The sequence below is a fragment of the Mytilus californianus genome, unplaced genomic scaffold, assembly GCF_021869535.1.
Source record: "Mytilus californianus isolate M0D057914Y unplaced genomic scaffold, xbMytCali1.0.p SCAF_6, whole genome shotgun sequence".
Lineage (NCBI taxonomy): Eukaryota > Metazoa > Mollusca > Bivalvia > Mytilida > Mytilidae > Mytilus > Mytilus californianus.
The window spans coordinates 6,173,251-6,197,923 of NW_026262712.1; positions in this window are offsets into that span (position 1 = coordinate 6,173,251).

The following is a 24,673-nucleotide window of genomic DNA, read 5'->3' on the forward strand; positions in this document are numbered from 1 at the left end:
GGCTCGACAAAAAGCGGAACAAAATATTATTTTAATAATATTTTAATGAAACATAAAAAAGTTCAAATAAATGTTATTTATTAAAATGAGAAACGATTTATGTAGCAATCACCTTATATAATACTGCTACTTAAGACATAAGAATATGGCAATATTGAAAAAAAATACACTCTGCTTTAAAAAAAACTCATACATTGTAGGGAAGAATCATAGGTGTTTAATTGTTACAGAAATTTCAACCTTACAATCGTTATGAACTAGCAAACAGGGAAATTAGGTCATTTTATTCCACTTGATAATAGTAAATAGGAAAACAAATAATACATTACATTTTTAGTGACCACTAAACATACAAGTAAAACAATACTAGCATTCTATAAAATATACCATTCCTTCTAATGCATTATGAAATACTATTTGACATTTCTTTTAAACTATTGCAAGAGAATTCACTTACTAAAATCAAGAGGAGCAATGTTCAATTTCATGGACAGGGTTTTAAATATTATTTTAAAGCTAAGAAAAAATTTACAAAGTCACAGGATTTACCATTAAATTTAAAAACAAGTTAAATCTTCTTTTCTACAAAAAACAAGAGTTGTCTCCTATTTGCATTAGCCTTATCATGAAATACTGTTACCAAAAGTACCTACAAATATGGGAGATAACTCATTAAACTTAAAATGAAGTCATAATTGGGAGGAAGGGGCGTTTAATATCAGATAATATTGAGAATGGAAGCACTTTTGTAGATGATGACGACGTAAATATAATTTGAAATCCCAATGTCAGACCAATCCACTTAATTCATTATCTAGACCTGTTTACAAGCCGATTTTATTTACAGAGCTCTAAATAATACTGTCATCTTACTTTATTTACATCTTATATAGCATATCTAACAAAAAATAAATAACAATTATATATAAAACTAATACATTCTAATTTATTGCAGGCCTTCCATGCAGTGAACAAAATTAGCTCATATGAAGAGATAAACAAGTGTATTCCCTCCCCCTAGTCCTAAAACTCAGCCTGCTAGTTTCCATTCCTCACAACTTATGCTCAGTTTGTTAAATTTAAAAACAAGTTAAATCTTCTATTTGCATTAGCCTTATCAGGAAATATCAAAATATCATAAACTGTTATCACAGAGATATGTCTCGCCTTTTTGTAATTTTGATTATGCAAATGTTGAAATCAAAATAGCAATACTTTAACATCTTACACAAGTTACGCAAATATTCAAAGTCAATGAACCATGACTGAGTTACATGGCTAAACAATCTCCATGTAAATGAGATGTGCCAATGCTAATACAACTGCATACCAAATACCATTGACTTATTATAAGTCGTTCCCAAACCTAAATACAAATTAACTTGTAAACTATGTAAAAGTTTCAAAGTCAATGAACCATGAAGAGGGGTTGGGGCTATATAATCTCCATGGAAACAATACTTGCAAATGCCAATAAATTTGCATACCAAATATCATTGACTTAACATTAGCAGTTCATCTTAAACTGATCTAATCACAAACTAATACATGTAAACTAAGATAAGTTTCAAAGTCATTAGACTGTGACTGAGGGACGAAGCCAAAAAATTCTCCATGGAAATGAGATGTGTCAATGCTTATACAACTGATTACCAATTAACATTGGCCTACCACTAATCGTTCCCCTTGAACTGACCTAATCACAAACTAATACATGATAACTAAGAAAAATTTTCAAAGTCAATAGACCATGACTAAGGGGGCTGAGCCAAATTATCTCCATGGAAATGAGATATGGCAATGCTTAAACAACTGCATACCAAATATCATTGACCTACCACTTGTTGTTCCCCATAAACTGACCTAATCACAAACTAATACATGTAAAATAAGCAAAAGTTTCGAAGTCAATAGACCACGACTGAGGGGGCAGGGCCAAATAATCTCGATGGAAATTAGATGTGCCAATGCTTATACAACTGCATACCAAATATGATTGACATACCACTTGTGGTTCACCATAAACTAGACCTAATCACAAACTAATACATTGTTGATGCCATCGCCGCCGACGCCGGAAACAGCATACCTATGTCTTGCTTTTTGACTCCGTCAAGGCGAGACAAAAAGTACCTACAAATATGGGAGATAACTCATTAAACTCTAGGAATAGTTATCTGGAATAGCTGTGAATTGGATGGAGAGTTGTCTCATTGTCACCAATTTCACATCTTCTTATATCTATATACCTATAATAGGATGGTAGAGCGTAAGGGCAGGAGTAAAACAATATGCCCCCCCCCCCCCCCCCCAACTGAAAGGGCATAAAAATAGATTTAAACCAATGGCAGCTGATTGTTCTCACAAGTCACATCAAAGTCTTACATTAAACACCTAGTACATGTATTAACTAAGACCATTTAGGGGGGAACTGTAGGCCTATGAAATTCGAATGTAATCAACATATCTGGTTTAAAAGAATAAATCTTTACAACTGGCTCTCCCCCCTCTTTCTATCTCTCTCTTTAAACATAATTGTATTACTACATATTTTTTTTGTCAATAAGTGTTTCCAAGTTCCTCAGATCAACAGAATCCATTCTTCTGCTTCAGTTGATTTCTAAATTAACAATCATGCTTTGTCTACAAATAGAAAATAAAATTTCATTCAAAACAAACTAAAATTCACAAAATAATATATATAATGTTGATGTCAGAAGATATTTACATTTTATCCATATATGGGGTAACCAGGAGACAGAGGCTAAAGAAATTCTTCATATAAAGCAGTTCAGAACTGTATTAAATCTTATGGCATCTTAAGTATGAAATGCCACCATTGTACTTACATTTTACTTCAGATTTGTTTAATATAAACATGTCAATTTTTTCAGGCACCATGGATTAAAAATTTTCATTTAACCAAAGATTTGATGGATAAGGACAATATGCCTTCAAACTAGTTTAACCCTGCCACACTCTGTATGTGCCTGCAATTCAGTGGTTAATGTTTGTTGCTGTGGTAATGTTTGTTGCTGTGTTACATATTTGTTTTGTTCATTATTTTGGACATGAATTAGGCAGTTTGTTTTCTCGATTGAATTTTTTTACAATTTTCATTTTTTGGCCCATTTATAGCAAACTATGTGGTATGGTTTTTAATCATTTTTGAAGGCAGAATTGTGACCTATAGCTGTTAATTTATATGTCATTTGGTTTCTTGTGGAGAGTTTTCAAAATTGCAATCATACCACATCTTCATATTTTTATATCTGTAATTGGGTATTGTATTATTATAGAAGCAATAAACTAGAACCGTTCATTATCTTTAATGTTACCTTGAAACAAGGATTTAATGTTACCGTCAACATACATACCTTAAAGTTGGTATTATTTTACGTCCAGGTCCTACTTTCCTTCGATTTTCCTTCAGTAAATCATTTACGTGTTTTCAAAATATCCTGGATAACTGAAAAAAAATTGAATCCATCAACTTTGATAGTTTTAAACACTTATTGAAGGCCTGTATGTTGACCAATAGTTGTTAACTTATATATCTTTTAGTCTCTGGTGGAGTCAGTTGTCTCATTGGCAATTATACCACATCTTATTTCGATATCTATACATGTATATGGAATTTAGTCAATTAATCAACATCTAATCATAGCAGTTAATACAGATAAATTAGATACAATATTGCTAAAGTGACATATAGGTCCAATGGGCCAGGTGTAAATATCAAATTGCTATGTATACTATATACATGTAATTGTTTAGATGTATGTTATGATACACATGTCACTATAATAAATAATAACTTATTACTAATACATAACATTTTATCTAATAAGTATACATAGATATAAGAAGATGTGGTATGAGTGCCAATTAACATGGCATAATAATACTTCTTAATTTACTAGGCTAATTCTCTTGAATTTTTATAGTTTTTTATTTTTAGTTTATGCATGATTTTTTTTCAACCTATGAATTCTTATTGGTAATACATATTTTGGTCATAACTGTTAATTGTGACCTGTGGAACAGGAACTGTGTACCCTTCCTATTCTTTCAGGAGCACCATTGTTAAAATTCTCCATTTTGTTGGGTTGATATAAGGGGTCATCCATAATTGTCAACCATTTTCCAAAGTGTACAAAACATACACTTTTTCAGACCTCCTACCCTCCCTTAAAAAGTGTACATCAACCATTTTCAGATTTCATGACAAGATTCAATCATTCTTAAAAAAAATTAAGATCAAGTCTATTATAGTTTAGTTTAATATAGAAATTTGCATTGAAAATAAACTGAAACATATCTGACTGTTTTATTTGATAAATAAAAAAAAGCATACTTTAAAAATGTTAATTTTTTAACCTCCTCCCCCCAAGTGTATGTTTTGTACACTTTGGAAAATGGTTGACAATTATGGATGACCCCTTACTCAATCTGGTTTTCTGGTTAGTGTCAGATTGCTCCCTTAGAAATGTATCCCTTTTCTACACTAAAACAGAATATCAATGAATATTTTTGGTGCTCCATGTTAATTATCTTGTGGACTTATGTAATACTATATCCAGACGTGAATTTATACATCAAAATCATAACTACTCAAATGAAATGACTAGACATCTACTATATGTACCTTATGCATATTTACCTTGTCTTTTGAATGTTAAAGCTTCATGCAGACCCGGTTGTGATGTTCCTCATCTGGGAGATTAATTGGTATATAATCATTTTTCCTTTTTACAAGGATAGGTTGTTGGCATATCTCTCAATCCCAAACCTGGAGAACCAGAGAATCTTTACTCAAGCTTTTTTTCCTTTAGATCAATTGCAGACCAAGGTTGACGAGTCAAATCTACCAAAAATTTCATATCAGAGTTTTCTTCTCCTAGACATCCTTTCAAGGCTGATGACCATCATTCAGCCGGCTATTTAACCCATAACTGGGGCAAGGTTGATGAGTGCTAGGGATGTCCGCATGTCGGTCAGCCTACACACTTCATCTCTAGGGTCCTTGCTACTCCGAGATCCTCTACAGTTAAGCCTAGGACACTAGATCCTAGTTACCATGTGCTGTCACGGGGAGGCACTGTAGAAGTCTTGTTAGTGTAGAGGCTATGTACTGGAAGGAAAGACTTACACACTCAGCTTTCTTTTCACCTATGAATATAAGCTATCCAGCGGCAGTGTAAGAGTCTATGACTCCCAACCACACTAGACGCATACACAAACCTGTGGTAACACCACCAGCACACAAAAAAAAAGGGGTCATTATTTCAAATTTAGAAAAAAGAAGGTTATTTATTTAAATTTCGAAAAAGAAATGGTTATTTATTCAAATTTAAAAAAAGAAATGGTTATTTATTCAAATTTAATAAAAACGAAGGTTTATTTATTTATAATTTTAAAAAAGGAAGGATTACTTACTTAAATTTAGAAAAAAGAAGGTTATTTATTTAAATTTAGAAAAAGAAATGGTTATTTATTCAAATTTAAAAAAAGAAATGGTTATTTATTCAAATTTAATAAAAACGAAGGTTTATTTATTTATAATTTTAAAAAAGGAAGGATTACTTATTTAAATTTTGAAAAAGGAAGGTTTATTTATTTAAATTTAGAAAAAGGAATGGTTATTTATCTAAAAACTATAAAAGGAATTATTTAAAATCCAGAAAAGAAAGTGATATTTATATTTAAATTCAGAAAAGAAAGTGTTATTTATCTTAATCCAGAAAAGAAAGTGTTATTTATTTAAATTCAGAAAAGAAAGTGTTATTTATTTAAAATCCAGAACAGAAAGTGTTATTTATTTTAATTCAGAAAAGGGAAGTGTTCACTATTTTGAAATTTATAATGCATTTCATCCAAAAGTACAGGGTTATTTGTACTTCACAAACTTCAAAGCAACTAAACAGTATCAGAACAGTGTGAAATTACAACACCAACACATTACTTACTTCCCCTCCTTACCCAGCAACTTCTTCATCTCTATTACACTAGGCCATGGGGTAGCCCTTCCCCGACCTCCAAGCCCTTAAATACACTGGACTTTCATGGGTTAACCCTCCGCGCCCCCAAGCCCTTAAAAACAAGTCCCTGGATTCCCATGGGGTAACCCTCCCTGACCCCAAACCCTTAAAAAAATTCCCTGGACTCCCATGGGGTAACCCTCCCTGACCCCCAATCCCTTAAAACAAGTCCTGGACTCCCATGGGGTAAACCTCCCCGACCCCCAATCCCTTAAAAACAAGTCCCTGGGCTCCAATTGGGGTAACCCTCCCCGACCCCAAGCCCTTAAAAACAAGTCCCTGGATTCCCATGGGGTAACCCTCCCTGACCCCAAACCCTTAAAAAAAGTCCCTGGACTCCCATGGGGTAACCCTCCCCGACCCCCAATCCCTTAAAACAAGTCCCTGGACTCCCATGGGGTAACCCTCCCCGACCCCCAATCCCTTAAAACAAGTCCCTGGACTCCAATGGGGTAACCCTTCCCGACCCCCATCCCTTAAAAACAAGTCCTGGACTCCCATGGGGTAACCCTCCCTGACCCCCAATCCCTTAAAAACAAGTCCCTGTACTCCCATGGGGTAACCCTTCCCGACCACCATCCCTTAAAAACAAGATCCTGGACTCCCATGGGGTAATCCTTCCTGACCCCCAATCCCATAAAAACAAGTCCCTGGACTCCCATGGGGTAACCCTCCCTGACCCCAAGCCCTTAAAAACAAGTCCCTGGACCCCCATGGGATAACCCTCCCCGACCCCAATGCCCTTAAAAATAAGTCCCTGGACTTGTTTTGGGTTAACTATCCCTTACCCCCTTGCCCTTAAATACAAGTGCCTGGAGTCTCACTCTCCCTTTCATCAGACCCCTAGGCTTCTCCTCCAAGACCTCTGAGCTCTTAAATTCCAGTTCCTGGACGTTGCCTCATTCCACCCAACCTGCTCCAAAGCTCAGTCCCAGTTCAACTATATATAAAGCTGTTGCTATGTGGGACGAGGGGATAACTACAGAAAACGAAGAAGAAAACATCAGCAAGCCAGTATAAACTTTACCTTTTATTCTATCCATACAGTGTTAATGGTTGTGGGTGTCATGCTAAGTGAACGTGCTTGGGTATTGTGATTGGGTATCGTGATTGGGTATTGTGATTGGGTATTGTGATTAGGTATCGTGATGGGGTATAGTGATTGGGTATGGTGATTGGGTATGGTGATTGGGTTTCATGTCTAGTTTATAGGTAATGTTCTACTGACTTGCTAGTGTTCAACTTCTTCATCTCTATTACACTGGGCCATGGGGTAGCCCTCCCCGACCTCCAAGCCCTTAAATACACTGGACTTTCATGGGTTAACCCTCCGCGCCCCCAAGCCCTTAAAAACAAGTCCCTGGATTCCCATGGGGTAACCCTCCCTGACCCCAAACCCTTAAAAAAATTCCCTGGACTCCCATGGGGTAACCCTCCCTGACCCCCAATCCCTTAAAACAAGTCCCTGGACTCCCATGGGGTAACCCTCCCCGACCCCCAATCCCTTAAAACAAGTCCCTGGGCTCCCATGGGGTAACCCTTCCCGACCCCCATCCCTTAAAAACAAGTCCTGGACTCCCATGGGGTAACCCTCCCTGACCCCCAATCCCTTAAAAACAAGTCCCTGGACTCCCATGGGGTAACCCTCACCGACCCCAAGCCCTTAAAAACAAGTCCCTGGATTCCCATGGGGTAACCCTCCCTGACCCCAAACCCTTAAAAAAAGTCCCTGGACTCCCATGGGGTAACCCTCCCCGACCCCCAATCCCTTAAAACAAGTCCCTGGACTCCCATGGGGAGCTGTTGCTATGTGTAGGTAATGTTCTACTGACTTGCTAGTGTTCAATTTTTAAACATTTAAAAAAAAAGTAAGTAATGTATTCATATTGCAATCATACCCTTTAATAATGCAGTATTGTTAAATTCAAGTTGTTGGAAGTCCAAATCTCAGTGAAACACTGAAAATTAAAATTTTCAAACTAATTTAGTTATTGTGAGCTAAATTTTGATATCTAAATTTAGGAAATGGAATGGTTATTTATTCAAATTTGGAAAAAATGAACAGTTATTTATTTTAATTCAGAAAAAGATAATTACTTAGTTATGTCTTTAAAAAAGCATTTTTACTCTTTATCAACAATTACATGGATATATTTTAATGCTTCTTTAATAAATTTTAGTGATTTGTTTGAAATTTAATTAAAAAAAAATTAAAAATTGCCAAATTTTGTTTGAAATCTAATAAATTTTGTTTTTATTGTTAAAATTAATAAAATTTTGGTGATTTTGTTTACAATTTAATAAATTTTGATGTTTTTATTCAAAATATTTAAAAGGAAAGTTCCCGTGAAAATAATGTATCCATTACTTCCATCACGACATAATTCAATTCCGCCTTCCCATGAAAATAATGTATCCATTACTTCATCACGACATAATTCAATTCCGCCTTCCCATGAAAATAATGTATCCATTACTTCATCACGACATAATTCAATTCCGCCTTCCCATGAAAATAATGTATCCATTACTTCCATCACGACATAATTCAATTCCGCCTTCCCATGAAAATAATGTATCCATTACTTCATCACGACATAATTCAATTCCGCCTTCCCATGAAAATAATGTATCCATTACTTCATCACGATATATTTCAATTCCGCCTTCCCATGAAAATAATGTATCCATTACTTCATCACGACATAATTCAATTCCGCCTTCCCATGAAAATAATGTATCCATTACTTCATCACGACATAATTCAATTCCGCCTTCCCATGAAAATAATGTATCCATTACTTCCATCACGACATAATTCAATTCCGCCTTCCCATGAAAATAATGTATCCATTACTTCATCACGATATATTTCAATTCCTCCTTCCCATGAAAATAATGTATCCATTACTTCATCACGACATAATTCAATTCCGCCTTCCCATGAAAATAATGTATCCATTACTTCATCACGACATAATTCAATTCCGCCTTCCCATGAAAATAATGTATCCATTACTTCATCACGACATAATTCAATTCCGCCTTCCCATGAAAATAATGTATCCATTACTTCATCACGACATAATTCAATTCCGCCTTCCCATGAAAATAATGTATCCATTACTTCCATCACGACATAATTCAATTCCGCCTTCCCATGAAAATAATGTATCCATTACTTCATCACGACATAATTCAATTCCGCCTTCCCATGAAAATAATGTATCCATTACTTCATCACGATATATTTCAATTCCGCCTTCCCATGAAAATAATGTATCCATTACTTCATCACGATATATTTCAATTCCGCCTTCCCATGAAAATAATGTATCCATTACTTCATCACGACATAATTCAATTCCGCCTTCCCATGAAAATAATGTATCCATTACTTCATCACGACATAATTCAATTCCGCCTTCCCATGAAAATAATGTATCCATTACTTCCATCACGACATAATTCAATTCCGCCTTCCCATGAAAATAATGTATCCATTACTTCATCACGACATAATTCAATTCCGCCTTCCCATGAAAATAATGTATCCATTACTTCATCACGATATATTTCAATTCCTCCTTCCCATGAAAATAATGTATCCATTACTTCATCACGACATAATTCAATTCCGCCTTCCCATGAAAATAATGTATCCATTACTTCATCACGATATATTTCAATTCCGCCTTCCCATGAAAATAATGTATCCATTACTTCATCACGACATAATTCAATTCCACCTTCCCATGAAAATAATGTATCCATTACTTCATCACGACATAATTCAATTCCGCCTTCCCATGAAAATAATGTATCCATTACTTCCATCACGACATAATTCAATTCCGCCTTCCCATGAAAATAATGTATCCATTACTTCATCACGACATAATTCAATTCCGCCTTCCCATGAAAATAATGTATCCATTACTTCCATCACGACATAATTCAATTCCGCCTTCCCATGAAAATAATGTATCCATTACTTCATCACGATATATTTCAATTCCTCCTTCCCATGAAAATAATGTATCCATTACTTCATCACGACATAATTCAATTCCGCCTTCCCATGAAAATAATGTATCCATTACTTCATCACGACATAATTCAATTCCGCCTTCCCATGAAAATAATGTATCCATTACTTCCATCACGACATAATTCAATTCCGCCTTCCCATGAAAATAATGTATCCATTACTTCATCACGACATAATTCAATTCCGCCTTCCCATGAAAATAATGTATCCATTACTTCATCACGACATAATTCAATTCCGCCTTCCCATGAAAATAATGTATCCATTACTTCCATCACGACATAATTCAATTCCGCCTTCCCATGAAAATAATGTATCCATTACTTCCATCACGACATAATTCAATTCCGCCTTCCCATGAAAATAATGTATCCATTACTTCCATCACGACATAATTCAATTCCGCCTTCCCATGAAAATAATGTATCCATTACTTCCATCACGACATAATTCAATTCCGCCTTCCCATGAAAATAATGTATCCATTACTTCATCACGACATAATTCAATTCCGCCTTCCCATGAAAATAATGTATCCATTACTTCATCACGATATATTTCAATTCCGCCTTCCCATGAAAATAATGTATCCATTACTTCATCACGACATAATTCAATTCCGCCTTCCCATGAAAATAATGTATCCATTACTTCATCACGACATAATTCAATTCCGCCTTCCCATGAAAATAATGTATCCATTACTTCATCACGACATAATTCAATTCCGCCTTCCCATGAAAATAATGTATCCATTACTTCATCACGACATAATTCAATTCCGCCTTCCCATGAAAATAATGTATCCATTACTTCATCACGATATATTTCAATTCCGCCTTCCCATGAAAATAATGTATCCATTACTTCATCAAGATATAATTCAATTCCGCCTTCCCATGAAATAATGTATCCATTACTTCATCAAAATCCTGATGATGTTCTGTGTTTCTCAACCACTACCCAGTCTATCAGAAACATTCTGAAATTAAACTGAAGAAAGGATTAAAATACCTGAAAAAAAACTATTAATTATTATACATATTTATTACAGTGTTTTTTTTTTTTTTTTTTTTTTTTTTTTTTTTTTATATATTTTTTTTTTTTTTTTTTTTTTTTTATATAAAAGTAGAATGTTTGTCACCACCAAATTATCAGAGACCATCTTTCCAACACATTACTTCAAATTAAAATTAAATATATTGCAGATTACTTTGGATATTAATTAACAAACATGAAATAATAAAAACGAATTTTATGTTATTTTTTATCACAAATTTGCAATGTTTTGTGTTTGAATCAGTCCCAATAAAATATCTCAATGAAATGTTACTTTCAGCTTTCAGGGAAAAAACTACTGACCAAAATATTAAAAAAGTATAGACTTTTGCATAAAATACCAAGTAATGTGAGGAAACCAATCGTATGCAGGAAAAGCTCAGTTGTAGTGACTTTTATTCTCAGTATTACTAGTGACAGAGAAGTACTGAAACTTGTACTAACAAGAGATCTAAACAACTCTACAACTATAACCTTCACTGGACAATTGTAAGTCCTAAAATAAAACAAGTATAGACGTCATGCAGTCAGATAAAGCAGAGGTATCTACTGCGCCAACTGTAGGGAAAAATGATTTTTTACCAGTGTATATGTCATTGTGTTTTACTTTACTGTACTGTCAACTCCAAGAACTTTTTTGTTGGTGACTGTCATATTTCTTTGCTTGTGTGATTTTTTTGTGTGTGAATTTTTTGTGTGTGAATTTTTTGTGTGCGAATTTTTAGTGTGTGAATTTTTAAGTCAGTTGTGTTGTATGTTTACACAATTTTGGCTCCTCCGTCGTAATTATTGTAATGTTAACCAATTATGTCAATAAAAAGAAACAAGTAAGGCAAATGCCACTGGTTTTTAATTTGTTCAGGTTGTCATCATGGAGTGGACCATTTGACCTAACCAGGTTTTATAGAATTTACCATGAAGTCTATGAAAATAGATATGGCACTATGGGATGATTTTTAAGGTCATATTCAAAGAGGAGACCCTCAAGGTTGATCAAGGATGTCAAGGTCAGAGTCATGCCCTTCAGAACGATGTTCATAATACAGCATCTATACTAAAATAAAAACCTATAAATAACTGGTCTGAAGAAAAAGTTATGAAAATTAAAAAAAAAAAATTATGAAAGCTAAACACAAAACAAAAATTGAATAAATTTATTAATATTGACTTTAAAATTTACTGGAACAGTTATACATTTAATCTGACTCTAAATTTGACATTAACCAATTTTTCTTTGAATAGTAAATTTTTCATAGCTCAAAAATACCAAACTGTTCTGAAAATTACTAGAATTATAAACATTCCTAAATAACTTCCCTCCACAGAACAGTACACAATACCCTTAAGATATCTGTCTCTCTGCTCTCTATTATTATCTCATTCATTCATTCACACATCTTCCAGACAACCTATTTAGGAAGTATCATGTTAGTTATCCCACCCAGGTTAGTTCTTGATACTTTGTGAATAAAATGGTTTTATATTGATGTACTAGACATGGAGGGATGATTAAACAAGAAGTTTCATTTACCAGGTTTCCAGGTGTAAGGTGCATTAAGAGCTAATTAAGAAAGGTGTTATTTTATTTTACATTTTACAAAATAGTTTAGAAAAAATCCAAATAAAAATAAGTCATGTTTATCAAAAAGAAAAAGATATTGTAAGATGGCAACGATAACTGGGAGAACATAAACATGTGACCTTTCTAAACCTTATCTCTAAGACCTTGGGAATTTGAGACTTTTCTTATCTCTATGACCTTGGGAATTTGAGACTTTTCTTATCTCTATGACCTTGGGAATTTGAGACTTTTCTGATCTCTGAGACCTTGGGAATTTAAGACTTTTCTTATCTCTATGACCTTGGGAATTTGAGACTTTTCTGATCTCTGAGACATTGGGAATTTGAGACTTTTCTTATCTCTATGACCTTGGGAATTTGAGACTTTTCTTATCTCTATGACCTTGGAAGTTTGAGACTTTTCTTATCTCTATGACCTTGGGAATTTGAGACTTTTCTGATCTCTGAGACCTTGGGAATTTGAGACTTTTCTTATCTCTAAGACCTTGGGAATTTGAGACTTTTCTTATCTCTAAGACCTTGGGCATTTGAGACTTTTCTTATCTCTAAGACCTTGGGAATTTGAGACTTTTCTTATCTATTTATAATTTATAGTTTATTCTATCTAATTATAATTTATAGTTTATTCTATCTATTTATAATTCATAGTTTTTTGTATCTATAAATAGTATATGTCCAAAATATGGTAAAGAAAAGGTCATTAAAAGGGAAACAACACCAAAAAATGTTGACTGACAAAGATTGATGATCGGTACCAAATTTCAGCTGTTTTTTTTTTCAAAGTCTGATCCATATCAAATTTGAAGGTGTGCATTACTGATAAAGTCAGGTGTGTTGAGTTCAATGATGATGTCATGTGATAATTACAAGTTTTACCTTGGGTATAGTGAAATCCAGAATGCGCACCGAAATGACTAGTGATTCCGAATGTTTTTGCTGTACAAAATTAATACTCTATTTCTATGATTACTGTACATATGAAGGTCTCTGATATCCTAATGATGATAACATACTACAACAACATTATACATCTACCTTTGGTAACATACAATGTCTGACTTAACTTAAAATTGTGTAAACATTCATGCTTTTATTTACACATATATACATATATATACAAAGAAAGTAAGGGTAGAGTACATGGGTAGAGGGGGGGGGGGGGGGACTCAGGGAGTAAGACTAAGGGCAGGTTTACTTCTATCTTTTTATAGTTTTCATTTTTGCCAGAGAATTCCTAACCTGTTATGACCTATTAAAAGACCAAACCGTCAATGAAGTGTTCAAGATACAATCATCACTAAAACATCAACCAACGGATCAATCAATACCGTCAGTCATTCATTTATTACTTGTCAGGTAATTTGGGGGCAACTGGCCAAAAGTGACAAAACTAACAAAAATACAAATTTGAACCTACTCTTCTCAACGACACACAATACTAAGCTGAAACATCCGACACCTCAAATTGTACCCTCTAAAAGTCCTCCAAAAACCATTCAGACCATGACTCTCCATAAAATGCCTCCTGAACCAAACTCTCCTCATAGCTGCTCTGCCTTCCTCGTCCCAAATCACAACTCTATCCTGCTCACTAGTAAAGACCTCGTCATCCTCTAGAGACAGCTCCTCCACATCACTTACACCTTCTTCTAAATCCAAAGGACCACAGCAAGGTAAAACCCTGGAGATAACATACTGCATCTGCAGATTTCGACCCTCACTTTCCAAGTTTGCGCCAAACATCTGCAGAGTCTCATCATCACTCTCCAACCTGTGTCTTACCTCACCACAATCCTCGGATAGGGCCTCCACCTCCTCTGAAACCTCAAGAACTCTCCTCTCCAAATCCTCCCAAAACTCATCAGCCTGCTGCTGCTCCTGTTCCCAGGTTGAGAAAAGGTCAGCATCATCTATGTCGAAGACCAACTCATGTTCCTCGACCTCCTCAAACACCGCTGTATCATTTTCAACAGTGTCATCCAAAGTAGAAATGATTTCTACCTCAAATGGCATTGCTGAAAACAATGCAACACGGGGTGCTTCCACCAAACACTGCTCGGGGTCAGCAGCCCTTGGTAGCTCAGGAGACTCTACCACAGGGGAAGGAACATGCTCATCACGACACAAACCTTGAACCTGGGGTGAACTACTCTCTGGCTCAACACATGGTCTAACCGAGGGACCATACGGACACAGACCTACTAAGTCGACAAGCTCTCTCACCATACATAGTATTCCAATCATTTTTCTCGTTTTTTTTGTCGTTTTGTCTGAAAATACAGAAAAGTAAAATGGTCTTAGTTATGCTTGTTAATTAATAGACAACAATATGTTACAATAAAATGCTTCACTGAGCACAGCCTGATACGACCCCATGAGTAGTCGAACCCTGAACAGTTGGTGCAAGTTTGGACACACATTAAAGCTTGATACTGTCTGAATTTGGATTGTGATCAAATTTTTGAAATAATATAGGTTTCTAACAAAAAATAAATGTGGTGAAAGATCAATCTTTAAAAATTTGAAATGGGTAGAAATATTTGTATTTATTTTCAATTGAAGATTTCTTGCTATTGTGCAATACTGTGCAATTGAAGATTTATTGCTTTGGTGCAATATTGTGCTATTGCACAATAGTGTGAAATAGAAGATTTCTTGCTATTGCGCAATACTGTGCAATTTAAGATTTCCTGCTATTGCATAAGTTATATATATATATAGCACGCCTTTTACGAATTAACTTATTTAATTCACGAAAAGCGTAGCTTTGAGTGGATTAAATATGTTAATGAGTAAGGCATGTTTATATATGATTTGTAACATTAATGGGCTATGACACATGTTAAAGGTTAAACCCTAAACAATAAAACTTTTCTGCACTTTTAGATATCATACGTCAATAAAATAGTGGCGTGATACTATATATAATTTCAGAAAATTAATGTCAGTTGGATTTGTTTGTCCGATAAAGGTACGTTTAAAATTCAAAGAATTGTTGCCGTTTGATTCATACTCGATAGTCATTTATTTTTTCTTCCCAAAAATTCTTGAAGGGGTTGTGGTTGGGAGAGAAAAGGGGAGGGGGGGTGGGGGGCAGGGTAATGCAAAAATTTATTTTATGATTATTTGCCATCAAAACATAAAAAAGACTTGTAGTTTCAAAGGACGCTGTGATAAAAAGGAAACATATCCCTAATACCAATTATGAAGGTAAATAAAAATGTTCTTTCATTCCCCAAAACTGGGGAAGATCAATTAATTGATTGTGTGTTGAATTCACGTAAGGTCCAGGGACAAATGTTTGAAGCTTGTTCAATATACGAAAATAGAATTTTATGTGGGGGGTATGTTTTCTATTCTTCTAAATAATATTCTGATCCTCAATTTGATGAAAAGTTTTATTTATTCTGGTCAAGCAGATGACAAAAAAAATAAATTCTGAATCCAGATTTTCCCCATAACTTATAGTGTTAAATATTGAAACTAGAGGCTCTAAAGAGCCTGTGTCGCTCACCTTGGTCTATGCGCAAGCAGCATATTAAACAAAGGACACAAATTATAAACGAGAATAGAATTCATGATAAAATTGTGTTTTGGTCATGATGATGTGTTTGTCAATCTCACTTTACTGAACGATTCTTGCTGTTTACAATTTTCTTTATCTATAATGAACTTTGCTTAGAAGTTTCATAGGAAAACATTTTGTGAAAGTTTACCAAAATTTACATAATTTACGAAATTGTTGAAAATTTACTATAAAGAGCAATAACTCCTTCAGGGGTCAATTGACCATTTTGGTCAAGTTGACTTATTTGTAGATCTTACTTTGCTATACATAAATGCTGTTTACAGTTTATCTCTATCTAAGATAATATTGAAGATATTAACCAAAAACTGCAAAATTTTCTTAAAATTACCAATTCAGGGGCAGCAACCCAACAACGGGTTGCCTGATTTGTCTCAAAATTTCAGGGCAGTTAGATCTTGACTTAATGAACAGTTTTACTACTGTCAGATTTGCTCTAAATGCTTTGGATTCAGATATATTAGCCAAAAACTGCATTTTACCCCTATGTTCTATTATTAGCAATGTTGGACATCTTGGTTGGTGAGCTGGGTCATCAGACACATTTTATAAAATAGATACCCCAATGATGATTGTGACCAAGTTTGGTTAAATTTGGCCCAGTAGTTTCGGAGGAGAAGATTTTTTTAAAAAATTACTAAAATTTTAGAAAAATGGTTAAAAATTGACTATAAAGGGCAATAACTCCTTAAAGGGTCAACCGACAATTTTGGCCATGTTGACTTGTTTGTAGATCTTACTTTGCTGAACATTATTGCTGTTTTACAGTTTATCTCTATCTATAATATTATTCAAAATAATAACCAAAAACTGCAAAATTTCCTTAAAATTATTTATTCAGGGGCAGCAACCCAACAACGGGTTGTCCGATTTGTCTGAAAATTTCAGGGTAGATAGATCTTGACCTAATTAACAATTTTTCCCTGTCAGATTTGCTCTAAATGCTTTGGTTTCAGAGATATAAGCCAAAATCTACATTTTACCCCCTATGTTCTATTTTTAGCCATGGCGGCCATCTTGGTTGGTTAGCCAGGTCATCGGACACATTTTTTAAACTAGATACCCCAATGATGATTGTGACCAAGTTTGGTTAAATTTGGCCCAGTAGTTTCAGAGGAGATTTTTGTAAAAGTTTACAGACGCAGGATGCCGGACGACGGACGCCAAGTGATGAGAAAACCTCACTTGGCCCTTTGGGCCAGGTGAGCTAAAAAATAATTTGATTGATAGCGTTGAAAAACTAAATAAGATTTTTTTAACCCGCCTTTCAGTAATTACCCACAAACACAATCCCAGCTTTCCCTTTGTGGTATGATACCTTGCTGTACAATTTCAGAGAGATCCATACAATTATAATGACCTCAAGTAATTGTTTGGAAATTAGAAAAACGTTTGTTTTTGGCACCTTTTTGACCCCTAATTCCTGAACGTTTGAGGCAATTACCCCCAAATTTAATCCCAGCCTTCCCTTTGTGTTGTGATAACTTGCAATACCATTTCAGAAAGATCCATACACCAAAACACAAGTAATTGTCTGGAAACTATAAAATTACTTGTTTTTTGACCCTTTTTGGCCCCTAATTCCTGAACTGTTAGGACTATAACCCCCAAAATCAATCCCAATCTTCCTTTTGTGGTATCAAACCTTGTGTTTAAATTCAATAGAGATCCATTCACTTAAACTAAAGTTATTGTCCAGAAACCAAGTATCTTCAGACAACGCAGACGACAAAGACAACGTGATACCAATATAAAAAAAAAAAAGTATACAATGTCATTTGGAATTGTATATTTTTAAATGGCAATATTAAAGTCTCTAAACTGACTAATCTGTAAGGTCAACATTTTTTTCAATTTGATTCAAATAACACAGTAAGTTAATCAAAGTACTGAAGTACTGACATCGGATGACCACAAGTTCTTGTGGTTGGTCAAAAGCACATGTCACAGAAAAAGATCACATCTCTATACCAGAAACTGAGGTTAATGTACAGAGATATATTTTTTTCTGAGACAAGTTCGTGCGTGGATGATGAATGAATGACAGGAAATACAACCGCACCGTAATAACTATTATATTGTAGTGATACAAATCAGTATACCTGGGATTATTATACTAAAATAATAATAATAGTCCCAGAGTATACACTGCGGTTTGTTGTAATATACACTGTGTATCATCGTACAGCGGATATCGGTACTAACCAAGCAGAGTGACCTAACACGGAAATGAAAATCTTTGTTTTGTTCACAAAAGATCAATGTGTACTTCAATCCAAACATAATTGTTGTTTTAAGAAATGATTTGGTCGTAGGTTGATAAGAGATGTCTCATTATTTTCCCAAAACAAGAACGATTACTAAAAACTTGTGCAAATACTTGTCGAAGAAGTTGGCGCTCGTCTTATCCAATATAATTCTATATTCATTGCAACTCTTTTTCTGATAGAAGGCCACTGTGTGTGTGTGTAATAAGTATAGCTGTTTCAATAATTGACATTGAAATCTTTCGTACACATTATTTTTCGATATTTTATTCCGAAAAGAGAGTTGTGTACGGTGTTTAGCTGACCACACAAATTCTTCTGTATGGTGCATAGTTAAGTTGCTGTACACCGTACACAAAAACTTTATTTTCATACTCGTTTATTACCCAAAAAATTCAAGGAGTGAGTAATCACAGGTAGGTTTATGATTTGTAACTATTACTTTTTAACAACTGTATCTAAATTGAAAGTTGGTGTTGAAATTCACAACTATTTGCGCATGAACAAGTTAATTGTTCTTATTAGAATATCAAAATTGTTTTATAAATAGGAAAATTGATGCAAAAATTACTTTGGAGCAGGAATTTCAAATGTTGAGAAATGTACATTTAATATTGATAAAGCAAAACAAAGATTTTCGTTACCGTGTAAGGTCAAAATCGATCATGCCCACTTGGTTTAACAAGGTTGGCAAAAAAGCGGTCAATACTAGTATTGACCATGCCGGTGGTTAATACCGGTAAATACCGGGAAATACTGGCAAATACTGGTCAATACTGGCAAATACTGGTCAATTCAAATTTTGATAGGACTTTACTATAAAAACTAGTCCCTACCTCAGGTCAATTACTTGGTAAATGGATAGATATATATAATCACAAGGCAGAAAGTCACTTATTTTCTACATTGTACTAGGACCAAAAAGTCACAATTATTCAGTTCATGAACATGGTTTAATGAAGATTTATCAAATATTAATTTAATCATAAAACAGATATAGCCATTAATAACACCATGAAGTCAGTCACTTCAAAGAGACTATATAACATCTGGTTTTCTTAAGTTATTTTGAAAGATGCAATTAAAAAATAAAAAAAAAATGTTTTATATATATATATGTATGTTATATATTTATAAAAAAAAAAAACATTTCCTGCATTTAGAAGATTTTTATCAGGCTGTTGAATAGTCAGAAATTAATTCATTGTTTAAAACAATCTTCAGAAATCACTTTTATGACCTTTTTCCTGTTATGTCAACATTTATTAGGGGACAGTTGTAACATAGTAATTAAACTTTTGACAGCTGTTTAATTAATAAGTCATAAAATAGGTAATGCTCTGATAATCTATATTGCTAGTCACTTGTAATTCTATTTACCTGTAAAATTCAAACCTTTTCAAGAAAAAAATATCTTGATTTATACATGTTAAAATAACTGATATAGCAATTTTTATATGTATACCAAAAGTATGCAATATCATTATCCCTAAGAACTAAAGTTGTGATTTATAATGTTTTAATAATTAATAACATACCAATATCATTCATTTTTATAAACTGAATCATCCCAAAGGAATAAAGTTTTCCCTCATCAACCAATTTTTTACTAGAATTGATAGATAAGTCAGTCAAAGGAAGCATGAAAATTTCAATTGACCAGTATTTGCCACTATTGACCACTTGGGGAGTATTGTCCGGGGCGGTAAATACCGGTAAATACCACTGGTAAATACTGGGGGCGGTAAATACCGCCCAACCTTGCTTGGTTAGTACCTATATCCGCTGTACTGATGATACACAGTGATATATTATATTAATATAACAGTTGCATGTATAAATAATTTTCATCCATTTGTATATCATTCTATTCTACTATTCTAATAATAGTGCAGTGCAAGTGCATGGTGGACTGTGACTCTTCTGTAAAAAAATCGATTTTTCTAAAAGATTGGATATGAGAAGCCATTCATATTTTCCCACAAAAACAATTACAGAGTTATCGGTCCTTGTCGGGAGTGTCGCAAAACGTTATTGTAAACGGCTTGAGATATTCTTCTGCAAGGTGTGCATAGATATTATCAATATTTTTTACTTATATATATATATATATATATGTGTGTGTAAAGACAAAACATTTTCATATTATTAATTGTGTTTAAAAAAAAATATTTTTAAGAGTATCCATTGAAAAAATGAATTTAAAACCAGCGATAAGTAATGTTATTTTGCACTAGATAATGTCCGCCGATCTATAATTTTTATAGATCGGTTGAAAACCCAAAACTAATTTGCATAATTGAAATTTTGGCAATGGCAATACATCGGAATGACCTCATGGTCATCTTGATGTAAAAATCTTCATATTGCTTCCTGTCTTCCCTACTCTTTTAGATGACATACTTTTCATGCACTTGACCAAGCACTTGACATAAAATAGGCAACTAACTGATCAAAGGTTGCATGTATATGGACCAAAATGAGGTGGAATTTTTGGCTTTCAAGACAATAATATTTTGAGCCATCTTTTTTTAAATTGAAACAACATTTGTAACTGGTAGCTAAGAGAGAATTATTATTAATCAATATTCCCTTTTTACAAATGTTTGAAACCAACAAAATTCATAGCTACAACAAATAACATGAAATGGCAAATAATCTTAATACTCCTGACAAATTTTATCTCATTTATATCAGCCAACTCCCCTGCATTAAATAATGAGGATGACAACTTTCAATTCCAAAATTGAGCATGCACATTATTCAATTAAACAAGTGAAACTCACTCAGCTGTATTTGGTGATTTTGAGAGTTATTGGTAATAAGGTATACCGTATAACAGGTTATTTTCGCGAGTGTAAAATTGCGTGATAATTATTGAATAAGGTATACGAAATATTTTGGCGGATTCAAAACTTGTATCAATACTTATAATGCATGTACACTTTTAAATTGGCGGAATTTATATTGGCAATTTTGTTCTATCTGCGAAAATAAGCAAAAATTTACACGCCGTGAAAAATAACCCGCTATATGGTATTAGGTTCAACAGAATTTTTCCTGAAGTTGTTTCCAACCTTTGAAATAAGACGTCTAAATGTGTTGTTGACAGTTGTTTTATTAAGATGGAAGCTAAAACCAAACGCAAGACTTCACAATACTTTTTCAAAGGGAAATAACTCAGTTTTTTCAGATTAATTTATTATTGACAATGAAATTCTAGTAAGCAATTGCAAAAATGTTTCAACTTAAGCACCATTGTCTTTTAAAAGTGATGAATAATATTTATATTATCAGTAAATAGGCATCCCTTAGGAGTCAATTGGCAATTTGAATGATTTGACTTTTTTGTAGATCTTTCTTTGAAAAACATTCTTGCTGTTTACAGTATATTTCTATTTCTAATAATATTCAAGATAACCAAAAACTGCAAAATTTCTTTAAAATTACCAATTCAGGGTCAGCAACCCAACAACGAAGTGTCTGATTAAGCTGAAAATTTCAGGTTGGATAAATCTCAACTTAATCAACATTTTTATCCTTGTCAGATTTGCTCTAAATGCTTTAGTTTCAGAGATACAAGCCAAAACCTGCATTTTCCCCTATGTTAATTTTTTAGGCATGTCTGCCATCTTTGTTTGTGGGCAGGATCATCAGACAAATTTTTAAACTAAATACCTTAATAATGCTCAAAAATTTCATCTAGGCTATATCTACTATTAAAGATTAAGAAATTTCTAAATCTAGACTGCAGAAAATTATTCTATAAGACTTAGGGACGACATCAAAAGATCAATGTAGGATAACAAACTGAAATCAAATAGTTTGGGGGTGGGGGTTGAACTGCTGCAAGTTTTGGTTATCCGACATTGATTTTTACATATATCCATATTGGTCAATCAATTTTTCCCAAATTAAGTTAAGAGGGGGGTCAGTTATCCATCATTGAACTTTTGATGTCGTCCCTTATATCTTGCCACTAATTGATTTTGTTGTATAGTTTGGAGTAGTTGCAGCTGTGAGGGTTTAAATAGGATATTAAAATTACAAAAGAGAGCTGCTAGATTAATACCAGAAACAGACCCTTTTGCTCCTTCCGAGCCCTCATTCAAACACTAGATGACAGTTGAACAGAGAATAAAATATCACAAGTTTTTGATGACATTTAAATGAATCAAAAATAATGCCCCATCATGTCTTATTATTAACAAATTCATCATGTTTCAGACAGAAAATCATACCCCTTGGAGAGTTGTTGTTCAAGGAAACCCACTAACTCCCTAAACCAAAAATAGACTTTTGTATATTCTGGACCATTCTTGTGAAACAATTTGCCAATACGGTTTAGAAATATTAATATTACAAATGTTAATTCTTTCAAATACAAAATAACAGATCATTTATTGAAATCAACCTGTTGAAAATATATTGAGAGCTTATTGTCATGTTTATTTTTTCATCACATTTTATCAAGTTGTATTGAACATTATTATCATACTTGACTTTTATACCATAAATGTATGAAATGTATATGTTTGCATTTTGTTTGAATTTTTATATTAGTTATATAGCTAACTGTGTAACCCTCTTAAAATAAAGTATTGTTCTTGTGGTTGTTGCAGTAATTGGAAAAGTGTTAAAAAATTTGTAAAAGAAAATCAAATATTGTTGAAAATTTTACAATCAAAATATTCCGACTCTATCAATTTTATACAAGTTTCCCCCATAAAAATGCAAAAAGGGTAAAAATCATCATTTAAAGGCAATAAAAGATGAGAAAGAATGAAACACATACATTTGACTGTATAAAGAACTAGAGGCTCTCAAGAGCCTGTGTCGCTCACCTGACTCTACTTTGGTTTAAGAAATAAGTAAAGATAGATAAAAATCATAACAGATACCCAAATAATGATTGAGGCCAAATTTTGATTAATATTGGTCCCGTTATTTAATAAAATATCCTGGTAGCCATCTTGAACAGTAAATCGGCAACAAAGTAGCAACACTTGGTCAGCACTTCATAAGGAACATTCATGCCATGTTTGGTTTCATTCCATTCAGTGGTACTCTAAAAGAAGACATTTGTATGTATTTCCCATAGGGTCCTATGTTAAACTAAGCCCCCCCCCCCTATTAGCGGCCATCTTGGATGATGGATCAACTGCAAAGTAACAACACTTGGTCAGCAACTCATAAAGAACATTCATACCATGTTTGGTTCAATTCCATTCAGTGGTTCTCTAAAAGAAGACAATTGTATGTATTTCCCTTTATGGTCCTATGTTAAACTAAGTCCCCCGCTGTCGGCCATCTTGGATGATGGATCGGCTGCAAAGTAACAACACTTGGTCAACATCTCATAAGGAACATTCATGCCATGTTTGGTTCCATTCCATTTATTGGTTCTCTAAAAGAAAACATTTTTATGTATTTCCCATAGGGTCCTATGTAAAACTAAGTCCCCAGCTGGCGGCCATCTTGGATGATGGATCGGCTACAAAGTAACAACACTTGGTCAACATCTCATAAGGAAGATTCATGCCATGTTTGGTTTCATTCCATTCAGTGGTTCTCTAAAAGAAGACATTTGTATGTATTTCCCATAGGGTCCTATGTTAAACTAAGTTCCCCGATGGCGGCCATCTTGGATGATGGATCGGCTACAAAGTAACAACACATGGTCAGCACCTAATAAGGAACATTCATGCCATGTTTGGTTTTATTCCATTTATTGGTTCTCTAAAAGAAGACATTTTTATGTTTTTCCCATAGGGTCCTATGTTAAACTAAGTCCCCCGCTGGCGGCCATCTTGGATGATGGATCGGCTACAAAGTAACAACACTTGGTCAGCACCTCATAAGGAACATTCATGCCATGTTTGGTTTCATTCCATTCAGTGGTTCTCTAAAAGAAGACATTTGTATGTATTTCCCATAAGGTCCTATGTTAAACTAAGTTCCCCGATGGCGGCCATCTTGGATAATGGATCGGCTACAAAGTAACAACACATGGTCAGCACCTCATAAGGAACATTCATGCCATGTTTGGTTTTATTCCATTCAGTGGTTCTCTAAAAGAAGTCATTTG